Below are 18,810 nucleotides of genomic sequence, written 5' to 3'. Positions count from 1 at the left end.
ACCCAAGGCAAAAGCCACACGGACAGCACTTCTTCAATGCTATAGAGTGCAGTTCATAGCTCTGAGACTGAAACCGCAGAGCAATACGAACACCTGCAAGCAGCGGGCATGTAACAAACCACACAAACACAGTCGCATATGTAGAGCTTTCACAAGAGAATATGTAATGCTTGGCTGTGGGCTTCTGTCGCAAAATGTGCAATGAACATATTGAACGGTGACGCCACCAAGTGGAACGCATCACCAGTCTCCGCTCATTATTGCTTTCCACAAGACATTAGCTCAGCAGTAAGGCACGCTTTAATTATAGAGGCCGGCTCGAATACCACATCCTGAGTTTAAACGTCAAAACACAGGTGTAAACATTCCCCGAGCGCTGCTTAGCGATGCAGATAAGAATAAAGCCTGTACGAGTTTGAAACATTAAACAATTTTCAGGCTTGTGTCATGCTGTTTGTGAAATGAACTTATCTTTCAGTCTATGAGCATAAAGGCACAATCAATAAGGCCCGATTCTTAAACTCTGACTAACTGAAATAGTTTTATTTTCCCCCTCTTGAGGCGTGTAATCTAATCGAGCAGATCAATATACATCCTCCCCCTAATCATTAAAAGACAAGCAGTCCAGTCAGCTCAGATTTTCAGTATGATTGCAGAAATTCTACAATTGCACTTCCTCCACTGACAAGTCATTTGTAAGAAGAAAGCGAACATTACAAATTAAGTAATTAAGCCTGACTGGAGCAACAACAAATAGCAAAAGCTTTTATCTTGCTTCCAGTAAATGCAAAGTCATTAGTGATTTGGGCTAACAAGCAATTGACAGCGGATTAAATAATTTTAATGAGGTGCAAGACTTTCTTCCAGCCAAATACGAGGATAATTAAATAAGAGCAAAATAAACCACTACCGTGTATGTCCGAGATTTTACATTTTAGTAAAAAAATAAATAAATAAATAAATAAACAAATGAGATGAACGATTTAATTAATGTTTCTTTCATGGATGAGTAATTCAGGAATAGGAAAAGTTGCAGCGTTTACTTTAAAGATAAGAAGTCCAATGAACATTTCAACTCATCACTCTGTGGACCTTAAAGTCTCATTTACTAATTAATACAAATGAAGCAACACTAAGTCTTTGAGCTTGGAGGAGGATAATGCTGTGCTGAAGGATAATGCACTCAGGGCTGCATTAGCATCTACTTCAAAATGCTTTGGGCTTCCTGAAAATAAATAAATAAATAAAAAGACCACTTATGTTTAAACCAATAAAAGAGCACCTGGCAGATATGATAAGTTATTGTGATCAGGCTTGGTGCCAATTTAGCCTGTCATACCTGTTCTTTTATGGCTTGGTGGAGTAAAGATAATCAGTTCCGAAAACGTTTGCTGAATCAGAATAGCATGCTATCAAGGACAAAGCATGTGGTGATTCAAAATTATAAACCCAGATAAAAAAATAAATAAATAAGAAAAAATAATAAATAAATAAATTTTAAAAAGTGCTCAGGGGTAGCTTTAAATAATGCTTTAAATAATGTGTCAGTGCTCTTTGGGTAAGGGATCAGAATAAACAGCAAAAGTCAGTTCAAGGCACTCAAAAAAAAAAACAAAGAAAAAAAACAGATAACAGTTTTTTTTTCTTCTCTTTTTCACATTTTTGAGTGCCTTGGACTGACTTTTGCTGTTTATCCAGAAAAAAAGCATTGCAAAATGCACAACATTAACCATAAGTAATAAGGCATTAAAATTTAAGAAAACAGAACCAATCTAATTAAACTCAGGTAAAAGAAATAAATTGTTTGTTAGATTTGAACTGATTGTTTAATAGGATTATTGCACATGGGTCACACAGAAATACGGGTGCAAGTCGATGAGTTGAGACAACTTTACTCCAATACAATAGCATAACAACATACATTAGAACAATTACCTAAATCATCATTGTCCAGCTCTGATTTGAGAATGTTTGAGACTGCTTTAATCCTGCTTTAAATACCTAAAAATTTTGTCTGCCGTTTGAATTTAAATGAACCTGCACAAAACAGCATGTTTTTCCTCACAAGCAAATAGGGGCAACTTTGATAAGCTATGATTTATAATCTGTCAAGTATTTTCAGCAAAAACAACACTGGAGATTTATTTTACATCTCATGAAAAGGAGAATAATATGTCCCCTTTTAAAAAGAGTTACAGCTGAAATACGAGCAGTTATTGTGTTTCACAGTTTTAGCTGTACGCACAGACCTGAACCCAAACCGCGATAGATTTGTGGACTGTCACCGAGAACCAGCAGCTGGCATGCTGCGTCAAATATAAAACACAATCTGAGTGCTGGAAGTGCTTCTTCCTATAGTGTCGATTGGATTACACATTTCTTGACCTCTGCTCCTGCAGTCTGTTGCTGGCGGTCTAGTTTCTTACGTGATGTTGAGCTGTGATCAAATAAGGACATCTGAAACCTCCTGTCCTACTGATTTCTTCCAGTATATCGGTATGAAGTATTGGCCCCGCAGGTACTCTGTTTGGATTTTTGATTATGAGCGCGTGTGTGTGTGGATTGTAAATGTAGATAGATGTAAAAGATGCAGCAGGTGTTCTCTGCTGGGTGTGCATGAAGACAGATGAGCTACTCACGTCTTCTATATTGATGATGATGATCCCCCATAATTCCTCACACCTGCACCTTTGAAGACATAGCAAGAGGAAGCAGAACTGGGGTTGCAGTGGTGTAGCTGATAATTTATTTATTTATTTATTTTTGCATGAATGCGAGATTCTATATGACAATGCTTACACTGCCACATAACACTGTTGCTGTTTTCTGTACAGTGGACTGATGAATTGTAATTGGAATTGGAATTTTATTGTATTTAATTCAAATATCTGTCATACAAATTTTATCTTACATACACAGCCATACACAGTACGCTATGCAGTGAGATGCTGTCTCACTACATAGCGTACTGTGAAAAATTTCATTATTGTCATCACTAGCGATTTAGCAGTTGCAGATCCCTGGAGAACTACAATTCTGTCACTGAACCAAACTACAAATCCCAGAAGTCATTGCTTCAATCACTCCTGCCACAGCTGAAACTCATCTTCATTAATTACCTGGACTATATATACACCAACGTTTCACACAATCTTTGCTGAGTCTTGTTCACTGTTAGCATTATGAAGCATTTTCCTTGCCTTGCCTTTCTATGTTCTTGGACCCTTGTTTGTTTTATTGTTTATGCCAGGGCTATTCAAATAGTTTGTCATGGGGCCGGTTCATGAAAAGCATCCCAAACGAAGGGCCGGAGCGATATAACTTGCTATGTGAGTGATGACACAACAGCATATAAGGGCTCATATGCTGTATAGTTTTGCTCCTTAAGACAGCCACCTTGGCTTTTTCTACATTAAAATGTTAATATATTGTATTTTGAAACTAAATAATATCAGTGCATTGTACAATAGACTTTTAAAAAAAAAAAAATTATAAACATTCAAATGTTGTATTTCAGAGCACGACAAAAGCAGTGCATTGCTGAAGTTGGCTTCTTCTACATTCAGAAATACATTCCTCTACATTAGAAATAACAAACTTGCAAGCGGAAAAGACATGATATGGGAACGGCCGATGCTATAGTTAATCCTGTGTGCGTGCATTTTAGCCTTGGTGTACTTCAAACTTAAAACTAGCGCACAGGCAACTTGGCATTTTGCAGTGGTTGTTTCGTTCCGTGTAACAGAAATGCGGCTAAGAGACTTTACGATTAATAAACTGTGACAAATTAAAGCGCAGTTAATAGTGAAATCGGCTAATCGTTGCATCCCTATTAAAGATATCAGTGCATTGTTAAAATAGCCTTTTCTACAAACATGTGTTAATGTTTACATGGAACTTCGACTATGTTACAGCACCTTGCTGCAATTTTAGTTAAACAGATTAATAAAGTTGAGTCTGAGTCTAAATATTATTTTAAAATGTGATCATTATCTGTTATTATGATTATAAGCATGACTATTAATAATTATTAATTCCAAACATCGAATATGTGAACATGTCGTTTAAATATTTTTATGTACAGAATCTATCATCAGGTGGTCAGTCAACAGGTGGGGTTTGAAACAGTCCTCATAAGACCCGTCTCACACATCTGAATCACTTTCTTTCCTCTAATGAAGCAATGCATTACTTCAGTCAACTTAATAAGGTGCATAAATGTAATGTTCATACTTCCTGTTTGAGAAACAAATTGCTACCTTGAGAGATGACCTTATTTTTAGATGCAAGTACATCCTCTCCAAATCCAGTTCTTTCTCACTATTTGTTAGTCCCAGCGGAACACATCTGAATGTTGTGTCGGGTACAGAGAAGATAACTGCATGAACATACTTAATTGTGTGGGATCAGAGCTTTACACCTGAGAAACGGAGGAAGGCATGGGGAGAATTCAAAAAGGGTTGCTGGAAGACCGTCCCGGTATGGACACAGAATCAAAATGTCATATCATCACTCATTAAAACAGGTTTCCAAGGTCAAAATCGTGTCTCCAGCAGCAACTCAGAGAATACAGTATGGGTCGAATAAATCTCCCAGAGCTAAAAATCAGAGCTGAAAACGAACTCAAACTATGTTGTGTTTGGTGATTAACATAGACTTATGTTGATAACAAGAAAGCCTCTGAAATTACCAAAAAAGTGCTCAAAAATTCAAAACAAGTAGCAAAACAAATTAGATGCTTTTAATGGTTTGATAGGCATAAAATAGAAATCAATATCCCATTTCTTATAAACAAAGACAAATGCAGTGTCTCTGGTATATTGTTATTAACACATAATACATAAATTATTGTAAAGTAACTAAAAACTTCATCATTTATTTGACATAATGTTCATTTCAGCATTTGACAATTACACTATAAAAATTTTAAAACAGACCTGAGGTAATGAGTTTGTGAAAATACTACAGCAAACACTGCTCAATGCTGATGTTAAATAAAGGCTGATTTTTACTTCTGCATCAAGCGCACGCTTATGGTCTGGTGCAGCCTTCACGCAGTCACATGGCCCTTGCCATTACAATCACACCACATTACAGTAGTGAACCACACATATACCAATTTAAAGAACTGTAACTCCTAGCACGCACTTCGCACACACCGGACCGGTGAAGCCATTCGTGGACTGATTTAAGGACTATATAAACAGCACACACACACACACCTGGGCTGAATCTTGTAAACTGTTTGGTGAACTTTACAAAGTGTTTCTCTTCCCTTCCCTTGCCTTGTTTGACCCTTGCTTTGTCTGTTTTTTTTTTACATTACACTATTTGCCTGTTTATGACTACTATACTAGAAGAAGTATAAATGCACGGCTACACACAAGGCATGCGATCAAGTCGATCATTTGACACAAGTTTAAATCAGCCCTAATGCATTGATAAAGCATTAACAAGGCCATATAATAAACTATTTATATATAGTATATTACTTGATATAAAAATGGTACGTACCTCAAAAGAAGGTCTGGGTATAGCATGACATGTCATAACTGTTTAAATCTATGAATTGAGGGCTGCTGTCATCCGATCCCATTAGATTAATGCCAGCTCATAATCAGATGCTAATTTAATCCCATCACCCATGTAAAGTGATTCATGTTAAAGGTGGCCCATTAATGTGTCTACTGTAATATTCAGCTTCAGACGGTTGGAAAGAAGTTAATTATGAGGAAAAATGAGTTTCACTATCAGCGATAAGGATAGGAAGGAGGTTGAGAAATGTGATGAGTTTAACATTAAAAAGAAAGCAAATATGTAACAGTACTGCTAAATAAATGTGAGAAGTATTAACCTTTAGAGAATAACAAAAGTACTTATATAAGCATTTTGGAGTTTAAAACTTTAAATAATAAAGTGTAGCAGGTGCACAAATGTATCTGTGAGAGCTACGGTGTTTCCTGACACGGCCTCGTGGGTAGGTTTTCAGACGCCTGCAGTTTAGTTACACCTTTAAAAATGTGCAAAAACATGCAAATGCACTGATGTCTTGGGAACAAGAAAGTGAAAACACCTAACTGCTTTACAATCCGTTGTCAACAAATCTCAAACTAAAATAGGCAAATTTAACATGCAGTCAAGGACTTGTTAACTCATAGCACTTTTTCAGCTGAAAGTGTTTCTTGTCGCAGTCTAGTTGAGCAACACAAGGTTGCTTGTCACTTTTTGTGTCGCTGTAGATTTGTGCTGTATTGTGCCATTTTATTTACTGAGTCAGCCAACCATGTGAACATTTATCTGTTGGCAATGAAAATCTCAGTAGAGGACGGCTGTGATGGAGTCTTATGGGTGACAGGCATGACTTTAGTTTTGTCAGGATGTTTCTGGACACCACAGAATCCTCACCTAACAAATTTGGGCTTCTGTCCAGCTGGCCTGAAATGTCTTCAGCTGCCTCACAAACAGAGCTGGTTCAGGTCATGGATCTTGCCACACTACAAAAAACAAAACAATGGTCAAGGTCAGTCATCTGTTCGGAATAGAGAAAATTGCTCTCAGATGGTTTACTTTACCACAATGTTGTCATAACTACTTGTAGCGCCACCCTCAGGTCACCCACGTCACTACAACTGCTTAGACTGCGTGAACCTGAGGGAAAACGTGGACCAGTACTGTAGGTTCGTAGGAGCAGAAATGAGAGACCGACTAAAGAGAACAGACAACAGAGATTAGTTTCAACTATAATGAACTTTATATAATAAAGAAAGAAATAAAAATAATAATTGTCTTAATTTCTCTTTCCAGAGGAAAAAAAAACAACAATAAAGAAGAACAACTTCTTTTAAAGAAAAAACTTGGTTATCAATAAACCCTCTTAATGATGATAAAAAAATGAAAACCAAATAAACAAAAGAATAATTTGTCTCTTTTTTTCCTTTCTTGAAAACCTCTTATTTAATCTTTTCTTTCTCTCTGACAAACTGGTTTATTTATTTCAATTTTATGGTTTTATATATATATTTTAGCTTATTTTAAGTACAACGTTTGACCTATTTTTATTTATAGCTAATTGACGTGTCCTAATTATATTACTTTATTTTATTAGAAGTAAACTACATGTAGTATCAGCTAATTTTATGTTAGTTTAAGCAAAATACTCAAATTTTCAACTCAGCTTGGAAAACAAAAGATAAATACCCCAAATGACAATGAATAAATCACAATTATGAAATAAAATAACAATTTGTCTTCACACTAATAAAGTGCAAATGAAAAACAATAATGAAACAATATAACTCTCAGAAACAATGACAAAAGGTTCAGTGAAGGCTAATTCCAACAGTCTTTGTTGTAGACTTTATATATCAGTCTCTGAAATCACGAGGAAAAGTATTGTTTCGGTTTTAATCCATAAATTGAGTCCTACCGTCCTGCTGCCCAGAACATACCACAGTACAGGTGGAAAGGAAGAAAGTGTGATGCCAGCTTACTCTGTCATCCAGCACAGTTCTGTCATGAAGATGAAACATTAAACGACAGGTGCAATTGCTGCAATTTCACCGTGAATGTGTTCAATCGAGATCCGTTGGGTGGCCCGCCATCTCATTGCACGCGATGACAACCGCGATCCGTGTCCTCGATGCATCCGCATCAATATCAACTTAATATCGCAAGATCAACAAACAATCAGGTCCGATGAATCACTATCAATATCTTTCTAGACGTTCTGTCAAGTTTAAAAGACAGGATTTCACTCGTTTCTCGCTGGATTATCTTTCCGATCTCAGCTTCCATGCGCTCGCTTCTCTTCCGTTTCTTCCTCTGACGTCACTGACGTTGTTTACGTCGTTCCGCTGCACACATTTCCTTTCACCTGATAGGTCAGTGGTGAGCTCAAATTTAACCTCTTAAGGGCAAAGAAACAATATACATCTTCACAATTCACAAAATTCAGAAAATAAAACTAAATCATCAACAATAAACAAACAGGAAAACAAAAAATACCTTTAGGCAATTTTAAGATTTAAACTTGAATTCTATTTATGAAGTACTTTTAAATTAATCTATTAATTGGGTTTTTAATTTATTAATTAAGCTTAATGTATATCAGTTTATATTTGCATATATTTTTCTTTTATTTCTATTTGTAATACTATGGATTACACCCTTTTATTCCTATTTGTAATACTATGGATTACACCCTCCCCCGTTAACTCTATGCACGTCTCTGTGCATGAAACTAACAGGCTGTGTGATTACTGCATCAGCTGCCTTCGTAAAGCTGTTGTTTTCAATGATGGAGTCAGTCACAGCCGTGCTAAGACTCTGAAAAAGAGACTGCACTATAGAGACCAACGGGTTACCCAATTCAGGATAAGTAAAAATCCGTGGTTTCTGCCTAACTCTATCAGACTTCCTGATGACATTACCATCATTTTCATGTTTCTTCGTTTCAGTTTCATGCTCACTAACTTTTACAATTTCCCCTACAGGTATTTGCTGGTCACCTAAATTGACAGGAACCTCTGCAGGTAAGTTTTCATCAGACTCTACAACATCTGGATCATCAACAGGTAGAACATTCAAGGTAGGTGCATTGTCTATTTGAAAATTCTCTATTTCAGGTAAACATTCGATCGGACTGTCTGCTGAAACAGGTAGATTTTCAGTTGAAATGTGACCGACAGTGTCTTGAACTATTGGAATTGAGGGAACCTCAGTTTGTGGCCCGGTTCCAGCTTCATAAACCTCAGTAAACGTTATGTTTGTCGGTATTAAAAGATCACTGTGCATCAGCTCTAAGCTGCTGTCATCATCATCAGAGTCAAAATCTACCTGGTCTTGTACTTTGTTACAGGGGTTTTTACGAGTTGGAGGACGTTTCCGAGTACTGGGCAACGCAAGTACTTCCTCAGGTAACTGTAACAAATCACAAGGCAGTAAAAGGTCTCTGTGAAGCGTTCTTAGAGGGCCTTCTTTACCCTCTGGCTTGACAGTGTACACTGGGAGATCACCCGCTCTTTTCACAACAACATATACAAGTGATTCCCACTTGTCTGCCAACTTCTGTTTTCCCCTCAAGTGCACGTTTTTTACCAGGACCCTATCCCCAATGTCTAAAACAGATTCAACAACATGCTTATCGAAACGAGCTTTGTTTCTTTCTCCAACTTTAGCAGTACTTTTCATTGCCAAATCATACGTTTTTTTCAACCTACACTTCAAATCGTGCACAAACTGCGAATGAGTTTTGTACTCCTCTCTGTTCAGCGGAACATCAAATGCCAAATCTATAGGTAACCGCGGCTGCCGTCCAAACATTAATTCATAGGGGCTAAACCCAGTGGAATCATGCTTGGTGCAGTTATACGCATGAACAAGAGGTTTCACAAAACTACTCCAATGTACTTTGTCACATTTTTTCAACGTACCGAGCATGTTTAAAAGAGTACGGTTGAATCGTTCGACGGGGTTTCCCCTGGGATGGTAAGGGGTTGTCCTAATCTTATGAATTCCCATCAATTCGCATAGTTCTTTTATAGTCTTTGACTCAAAGTCGGCCCCTTGATCACTGTGTAATTTTTCAGGAATTCCATAATGAACTATAAAATTCTCCCAAAGAGCTTTAGCAACTGTACGCGACTTCTGATTACAAGTTGGAACAGCAACCGCATACTTGGTAAAGAAATCTGTGATAACCAGCACATCTTTGGTGTTTCGGGAATCTGGTTCAATGGACAAAAAATCCATACACACTAGCTCAAGGGGTCGAGTCACTTGAATATTAACCAAGGGTGCAGCATGATCTGGTAAAGATTTACGACACACACACCTAGGGCAGGTTCGGATCTTTCTTTCAATATCCACAAGCATTTTAGGCCAATAAAACCTAGATCTCACAAGGTCCAGTGTACGATCTACACCCAAATGCCCCATGTCATCATGTAGACATGTCAAAACCATACTACGCAAAGACTCAGGAAGAACTAGCTGATAAGTGATGGTATCTCCATCATGCCTTCTCCGATAGAGGATTCCATTTTGCAACTCCAACTTACTGAGTTCCCTCATAAGCAAAGAGAGCATAGGAAGCTCTTTCCGTACTAAAGGAGGGATTGTCTCACCTGTTTCTAACTGGACAATGACTTCACGGATAATGGGGTCAGATCTTTGTTTTTCTTTTAAATCATTCTCTCCAAATGTTGGCACTACCGGACAACCAAAATTATTCTCATCATGATCAAAACTGCATGGGATTGCATCAACATGGATTGCAAGGGACTCAACTAAAGTCATAGGAGTAACACCACAATCCACGGACTTGCAATAGACAATGTGCTTATCACATATGGCCTGAATGACTTCAGGTGACATGGTCTGGACATCATCAAACAGGTGGTTCAGTGCAAATTGACGAATTCGTTCCTGTTCCTTCTGAGATGCTACATCATTTTTTAAAGCACCATGAGGAAGTCTGGACAAACTGTCAGCATCTATGTTCTGTTTTCCAGCTCTGTACTGCAATTTAAAGGAAAATGCTGAAAGAGCGGAAAGCCACCTGTAGCTCGTAGAATCTAACTTAGCCGAGGTTAATACATAAGTAAGTGGATTACTGTCGGTAACTACAGTAAATTGGTTACCGTACAGATAATCGTAGAATTTTTCAGTTACCGCCCATTTAAGGGCCAAAAACTCTAATTTATGAGCGGGATAACGGGCTTCACTTCGAGAAAGTCCACGGCTGGCATAAGCAATTACTTTTAACTGCCCTTCTTGCTCCTGGTACAAAGCCGCTCCCAACCCCACAGTGCTGGCGTCCGTATGTAAAACATACGGAAGTTTAGGATCGGCAAAACCAAGCACTGGAGCAGTAGTAAGTGCTTCGATGATGGCTTCAAACGCTTTCTGACAATTTGCAGACCAACGGCTCCCAAAGGGCTCTTTGGGATTGTGGTAATCTCTCCGTTCCCTAACTTTAGAGCTCTTTCTATGCGGCGGATACCCTGACGTCAAATCATTTAAAGGCTTCACAATGGCAGCATAATCGCGAATAAATCTGCGGTAATACCCTGAAAAACCTAAAAATGATCTGAGTTCCTTCAGGTTTTTCGGAACAGGCCAAGTTTTCAGTGCCGCAACCTTGTCTGGATCGGTCTCTACACCACTGCTAGACACTATGTGCCCAAGATATTTCACAGAAGTCTGAAAAAATCTGCATTTTTCCAGAGAAAGCTTCAACCCAAACTCCCGCAAGCGATGCAACACTCTCAACAACCTACGCTCGTGCTCCTCTAAGGTGTCAGAAAACACTATCAAGTCATCCAGAAAAACAACGACCTCTTTTAAATGAACATCGCTCATACACCGTTCCATCAGTCTTTGAAAGGTACTGGGAGCATTCGTAACCCCTTGCGGCATTCGATTGAACTCCCAGAAACCTAACGGACAGACAAAAGCGGTTTTGTGCTTATCGGACTCCTCAACCTCGATCTGGTAATAACCAGATTTGAGGTCCAAAACAGAGAACCAACGAGAACCAGTAAGAGCGGAAAAAGTTTCCTCCAAATTTGGCAAAGCGTAAGCATCTTTGATCGTTTGCAGGTTAAGTTTACGGTAGTCAACACAGAGACGGACATCCCCATTCTTCTTCCGAACGACTACGATCGGTGAAGAAAAAGGGGACTCCGACTCCCGGATGACACCGGCATCTAATAACTCCTGCAGATGTTTCCGCACAGCATCAAAATCTTGCGGGTGAATGGGGCGAGCTCTCTGTTTAAATGGGGTTTGGTCATGTAGCCTTATGCGATGCGTCACTTTATCAGTCTTGCCGAAATCTAAATCATGAAGAGCAAAAACATCTGACATCGCACACAACTTTTGTGAAATTCTCTCCTTCCACTCATTAGGTATTGGTGAGTCACCAAAATCCAAAGTGTACGGTGGTAACTTTTTACCCTGACTGTTGGACTCTGTGGCAGGTTCTTTAACATTCACACTCTGCAGTGAATACAATTCTGCAATGACACTCTTTGCAGGAACTAAAATGTCATGCTCAGTTTCATTTTTCAGGATCACTGGGATTTTCTGAAATGATCTCTGGGAAAGGGTTACAAGAGAAGATGCACACAAAAGACCTCCAGGCAAGGAAGACTGAAGAGGAGCCTCCATCAGAACCCACTTATCAGAGGAAAGCTCTCTGGAATTTATTGAACCCTCAAGCACAAGAGTTTGTCCTGCAGGGACAACTTCAGGCTTTGTACCCTGGGCTCGAACAAGTCCAATCATGCTATTGGTTTTTAGCTTGAATCGGTGTCTGAGAACATTCATAACGACTTTGAATCCATACGGTAAAACATGTGAAGGCTGGGCTACTTCAGAATCAAACTGGGCTTCATAGGCTAAGTCAAGGGTGTTTGTACCAATAAGAACAGGAGACTGGACATTACTGCTAGTATCTGCAGTGACCAAAGCAAGAGTGGTAAGTGTGATCTCTGCTCCAAGGAATTCTTTTGGGAACACTACATCAATCTCAACATAGCCCAGATACGGAACAAACTGTCCATTTGCAGCTTCCACCTCAAGATGTTCAAGCGGTTTTATCTCTAGATGAGACAAATTCTGTTCATAATAGGTCTGAGAAACAGTGGTTACCTGCGAGCCTGTGTCAAAAAGAACACTACACTTTTGACCCGCTATAGAGACTTCAGCAGTGCATTTTGCCCCTACCAAGCCCTTAGGCAAAATAAAAGGTTTGCTTCTACTGCTAGCATGGTGATTGCAAAATTTACTATTCTTGGGACGCCTGCTACATTTTTCAGCCCCCGTTTGTCCCACAACTGGAGCTGATTCTATTTTAAAGGAATGCGATAGGATGACCCCATTTGTGCCTCCCAGGATGACTGCCGCTCTTTTAAAAGCTTTCTTTTGGCAGCTACCAAGGCAGGATTTGCATCACGATCACATGTAGAAGCAATATGACTGTCTTCACCGCAGTGAAAGCAGTACCAGGGCCTAGGTTTACTCAGCTGCTTAAGAGGGACACTGCTTACAACTTCACTCAAGTTTGTTTGCACGGACTGGGTTTTGTTCATCCTAGTAGCAGATTGAGTTTTTGCAGACTTGCTTGGCTTAGCTTCAACAATTTGACCCTTCAACCCTACTACTTGCTTTTGCAAGTCACAAACTCTGCCCTCTGGAGCACACTGAGCTTGCTTTTTAGCTTTCGTTAAACCCTCAACTTGGTTCTGAAGCTCTGCAATTTGCTTTTTCAAATCTGAAACAATAGTCTGAGTCGATACAACCTCATCCGATGAAGCGCACACAGAGTAAGAGGATGTTCGCAGCTTGGATGCACCAAGATGTTTTCTCATACGGAGCTCTTTTGTGCTAATTTTGTCTTCTGTTGTTCGCAACAGTAATAACAATTCTGAGAAGGAAGGGGGATTGGCCTTCTTTTGTTCTAGTTGTAATTCTGAAATGAGGGCATCGTCCCAACAACCCCTACAGAATTGTCTTACTAAGTGTCGATCAGCCTCACTAGAGGGCACACCACCTCTTCTAATAGCCTGTGCAAGAGCTACTTGCAATCGCTGTAAAAACTGTGATGGCTTCTCTCCTGCATTCTGCATTGTGCTTAAGAACTTAGCAAAGAGTTCGTCACCATCCTCCACCGTTCCGAAAGCTGAATCTAAAAGATCAAGATAAGCTCTAGGCGTTGCATGCAGACCTAACGTCCTTACAATGTCTGATGCTGGAGGTAGAAGGCTGTCAATAATTTTTCTAGATCTGACTAAATCAGACACGGCTGGGTCTTGTAGCATGAGTTCTACACTGTTGTGCCAAATCTCATAGTCTACCTCATTCGCTGGACGAGGGGACCGCCCAGAAAAGAATCTTAGCTTGAGAGGAGCATGCATGTGAGAAGTAGCTTCTTCACTCTTCACAATATGCTCAACTACAACACGCTGTATCTCTGGGGGATTTACATTAGGAACATTCGTCCCAACTAATGGAACAAATGCAGCACCCATAGGTATTTCCTGGCTCCCCTGAGCAGGGTTAACTTGAGGAATACCTGAGCGCAAATCAGAGGCAACATCTGTAGTATCGTCCTCAGCCTGTGCTACGGGTTCCCTGCATTTAGAAAGCTCTTCTTGTAAGAGGTCCTCAAAACGCCTACCACTAAGCTTTGCGATGCTTTTCAGCTTTTCCATATAGCCCTTGGTGGCACTAGTAGTGACGGTTTCAACATAAATACTGGACAAAGCTTTGATCTCATACTGAATATCAGCCTGATGTGGATTTTCAAAAATGAATGGTAACTGGGGCTCTAGGATTTTCACTGCACTTCCACTCTCATATTCAACTATCACATTTTTGTGATGGGGGGACCCAGGACTGTCAATGCGGACAATTCTATTTATGCACCCATATTTACCTAGATGCTCAGTCAGATCAGTATCACTCTCTGTGTCTGTAGTTCCGCTTACAATAAGAGAATTTGGAACCTTAATGTTCTCCTGTTCAATGATTTCCATCTTTACGTTGTAAAGTCTATTTAAATATGTCTGATTTCTTACTATAGTCACTCTCTACTTACTGCTCCTGGCTGGCTCGCCAAACTGTAGCGCCACCCTCAGGTCACCCACGTCACTACAACTGCTTAGACTGCGTGAACCTGAGGGAAAACGTGGACCAGTACTGTAGGTTCGTAGGAGCAGAAATGAGAGACCGACTAAAGAGAACAGACAACAGAGATTAGTTTCAACTATAATGAACTTTATATAATAAAGAAAGAAATAAAAATAATAATTGTCTTAATTTCTCTTTCCAGAGGAAAAAAAAACAACAATAAAGAAGAACAACTTCTTTTAAAGAAAAAACTTGGTTATCAATAAACCCTCTTAATGATGATAAAAAAATGAAAACCAAATAAACAAAAGAATAATTTGTCTCTTTTTTTCCTTTCTTGAAAACCTCTTATTTAATCTTTTCTTTCTCTCTGACAAACTGGTTTATTTATTTCAATTTTATGGTTTTATATATATATTTTAGCTTATTTTAAGTACAACGTTTGACCTATTTTTATTTATAGCTAATTGACGTGTCCTAATTATATTACTTTATTTTATTAGAAGTAAACTACATGTAGTATCAGCTAATTTTATGTTAGTTTAAGCAAAATACTCAAATTTTCAACTCAGCTTGGAAAACAAAAGATAAATACCCCAAATGACAATGAATAAATCACAATTATGAAATAAAATAACAATTTGTCTTCACACTAATAAAGTGCAAATGAAAAACAATAATGAAACAATATAACTCTCAGAAACAATGACAAAAGGTTCAGTGAAGGCTAATTCCAACAGTCTTTGTTGTAGACTTTATATATCAGTCTCTGAAATCACGAGGAAAAGTATTGTTTCGGTTTTAATCCATAAATTGAGTCCTACCGTCCTGCTGCCCAGAACATACCACAGTACAGGTGGAAAGGAAGAAAGTGTGATGCCAGCTTACTCTGTCATCCAGCACAGTTCTGTCATGAAGATGAAACATTAAACGACAGGTGCAATTGCTGCAATTTCACCGTGAATGTGTTTAATCGAGATCCGTTGGGTGGCCCGCCATCTCATTGCACGCGATGACAACCGCGATCCGTGTCCTCGATGCATCCGCATCAATATCAACTTAATATCGCAAGATCAACAAACAATCAGGTCCGATGAATCACTATCAATATCTTTCTAGACGTTCTGTCAAGTTTAAAAGACAGGATTTCACTCGTTTCTCGCTGGATTATCTTTCCGATCTCAGCTTCCATGCGCTCGCTTCTCTTCCGTTTCTTCCTCTGACGTCACTGACGTTGTTTACGTCGTTCCGCTGCACACATTTCCTTTCACCTGATAGGTCAGTGGTGAGCTCAAATTTAACCTCTTAAGGGCAAAGAAACAATATACATCTTCACAATTCACAAAATTCAGAAAATAAAACTAAATCATCAACAATAAACAAACAGGAAAACAAAAAATACCTTTAGGCAATTTTAAGATTTAAACTTGAATTCTATTTATGAAGTACTTTTAAATTAATCTATTAATTGGGTTTTTAATTTATTAATTAAGCTTAATGTATATCAGTTTATATTTGCATATATTTTTCTTTTATTTCTATTTGTAATACTATGGATTACACCCTTTTATTCCTATTTGTAATACTATGGATTACATACTCACAACTGAATCAAGACATTTGAAGGTGGCCATTAATACAATAATAATATAATAATAATAAAAATAACAATATGACATATAACATGATTAGTTAATGCATTTGCTACAATCCATGTATCATTTACAATACAATTTTAGTTCTTTTTGTAAAAGGCTAATGCACATTTCAGAACATAAAACTTATCAAAACAAAATATTAAGAATGCTTAACTTTATTTCCATTTATTTAACAAAATAGATTTATTTTTCTAAACTTAGATGCTTTAAGGGATAATCAACGACTTGCCTTGCGTTAAAGGACTTTAATGCTCGACGTGCAGGCGAAGGACCACACGACACACAGCGGTCACCTCCGCAAAGTGCATTAAAATCCTTTTAATGCATGGCAAGCTATTGATTATTCTGCTTATTCCATAATCATTTGCCAAGGTAGGCCTAAGTTTAAACTAGTTTAGCTCTTTGCAGCACATTATCTGTCAGAATTTTCAGCAGTCTTGACAGGTTAGATTTTTATGTCCCTTAGATTTTCTAGTAAGAATTGATCTAACAAAAAGACCACGATCACTGCTTTAAGAAGAATAATGGTACAATTATTAAAAACACATTAATCTCTACAAGTCTATACACATGAAATAAAACATTTAGAAACTGGTATCTTACAAAGCACCAGTTTAAGGGCACAAGATGAATTTTGAGGAGAAAGCAGCCAGAGTCCATTTCAGAAATCTTTGCTTTTAAATATGTAGGAAAATTTTGCAAAAAAATAAATAAATAAAACAAATCGGGATAGGTAAGAGAACAGTGTACTTAATTTTTCTTCCTTAAAGCAAAAGCAATTAGCCAAACACACAGGATCAGTGTAATATTACATTATTAACGGTCATAAATTAATTGTGAAAATTATCTTTGTGATCTGCCAAAAAAATAAAAAATAAATACACATGAGAACAAATAATAGGTTCCAAAGTCTAAAGACTGACCATTAGATACACAAAAGATTAATTATATATCATGTTTTAAACAACAGAGATGTAAGAGATGAGATCCAGCAGCAAGTGTGGCATGACCAATATAAAGCTTTTTTCAGTGGGGAGCCTTTTTACTGAGCTGCCGCTGAATGCCTGGAGAGTCAAAAATGTTTAACGACACGCTATCCTCATACATGAATTGCAGATCTGACTTTAAAATAACTATATTCACACTTGAAAATCTCTTAAAAGTCATCATTGGTTTCCTGTACAGCAAATGCGAGTTGCCGCTGTCGACTGACTGACTGACTGACTGACAGACTGACTGACAAACATATCAACTGACAAACTGGTAACAGCTGGAAAACTGTCCATATAGAGGTAAGCTGTCAGCTGGTAATCGCGAAAAGGAACGGCGTCATACCGCCCCGTAAAGTTCATTTTAAAATAATTAAATGCAGCCATACATACTTTTAGCTACATAATTCACAATCTTCAAAAATTTATATAGGGCTATGTTTTCAGAAATGAAAACATGTTGAAGATCCCACCTGTGTATTCCACACAGATTCCCTTCTATTTATGAACACTTCTATTAACAGATAAAAGTCTGTGTCAATCTATGTAGTACAAAAGCAAGATAAGGTCCCAACACAGAAACAGGGCACGGAAGAATCTAAGAGTTCCCAAGAGATAGGAATGGCATGATCCATTTTATCTGATACAAAAAAAGAAGCTTTCCATTCCAACTGCATAGCACAATACCGTTATATTATTATTAGTTTCACACTGTAACAGTGCCTTAGGACTGCTTAACTCAGATCTGGCAGATGAAGGTGTCGTTAATACCTCACATAAGGCATATACCTCCAGACACACATATATCTGTGGTAAACCATTTCATTACTGAAGGGACATAACAACAGTGGGACATCCCACAGGATAATCTGCCAGCAAAGACATACAAAGGACAGAGCTGCAGTTTCTTGGCCCATCACACAGGCAGAAAGACAGGTGCTCAGATCAGCCTGCTGACCTTTATGTATCCCACCAATCTCTCCATCCCACAGGAGACGGTGGCTCGCTGCAAAGCACCACCGATCTTCACACGCTCAGCCCTTAATAACCAGCCCCCGCTCCTGTGCGACCCAGTGGAGATCCAGACGAAGTCAGCGGCCCTTTGTCCTCCAGTCGAGGTGTGGGAGTGGAAGGGATGTTTAAAGCAAAAGAGGTGAAGAAGGGAAGGCACGGGTGGATGAGTGGGATTAGAGGAGGGGTGAGCAGAGCAAAAGGACTGAGGATCAAAGATAGACACTTCACAGAAGAGCAGAAGTGTAAGGGTGAACCAAGATCAGATAGACGGTCGACCATAGGGAATGAGCTGCTTCCATATCCAAGAGTCATTGTCCGAGTGTTGCCAATGTTAGGACTGCAAAAGAGCTGTGTCTTTAAAGTCCACGTGAAATCAAAATGCTTAATGTTTATATTGCTAGCACACATTGTTTTTCCTTGGGTGAACAAGTTAATCCAGTGGGGGTTTGTTTTGGTCATCTTTAATCTAAAGCCTGATTTATACTTCTGCGTCAAGTGATCGGCGTAACCCACGG

The 18,810-nt window shown here is 38.6% G+C and overlaps 1 protein-coding gene across 1 annotated transcript in view; it reads right to left on the bottom strand.

The window, feature by feature from the left end:
* tenm2a (teneurin transmembrane protein 2a) overlaps nt 1-18,810 on the bottom strand; it is a 1,361,633-nt gene that overhangs the window by 732,198 nt on the left and 610,625 nt on the right. The window contains exon 5 of the mRNA XM_073921891.1: nt 6,406-6,494. The gene's annotated coding sequence lies outside the window, so the exon portion shown is untranslated. The remainder of the gene's footprint in view (nt 1-6,405; nt 6,495-18,810) is intronic.

Source organism: Danio rerio, chromosome 14 (assembly GCF_049306965.1).
Source record: "Danio rerio strain Tuebingen ecotype United States chromosome 14, GRCz12tu, whole genome shotgun sequence".
Classification (NCBI taxonomy): domain Eukaryota; kingdom Metazoa; phylum Chordata; class Actinopteri; order Cypriniformes; family Danionidae; genus Danio; species Danio rerio.
The sequence above is the reverse complement of the archived record's forward strand: the minus strand, read 5'-3'. Positions and strand labels throughout refer to the sequence as shown.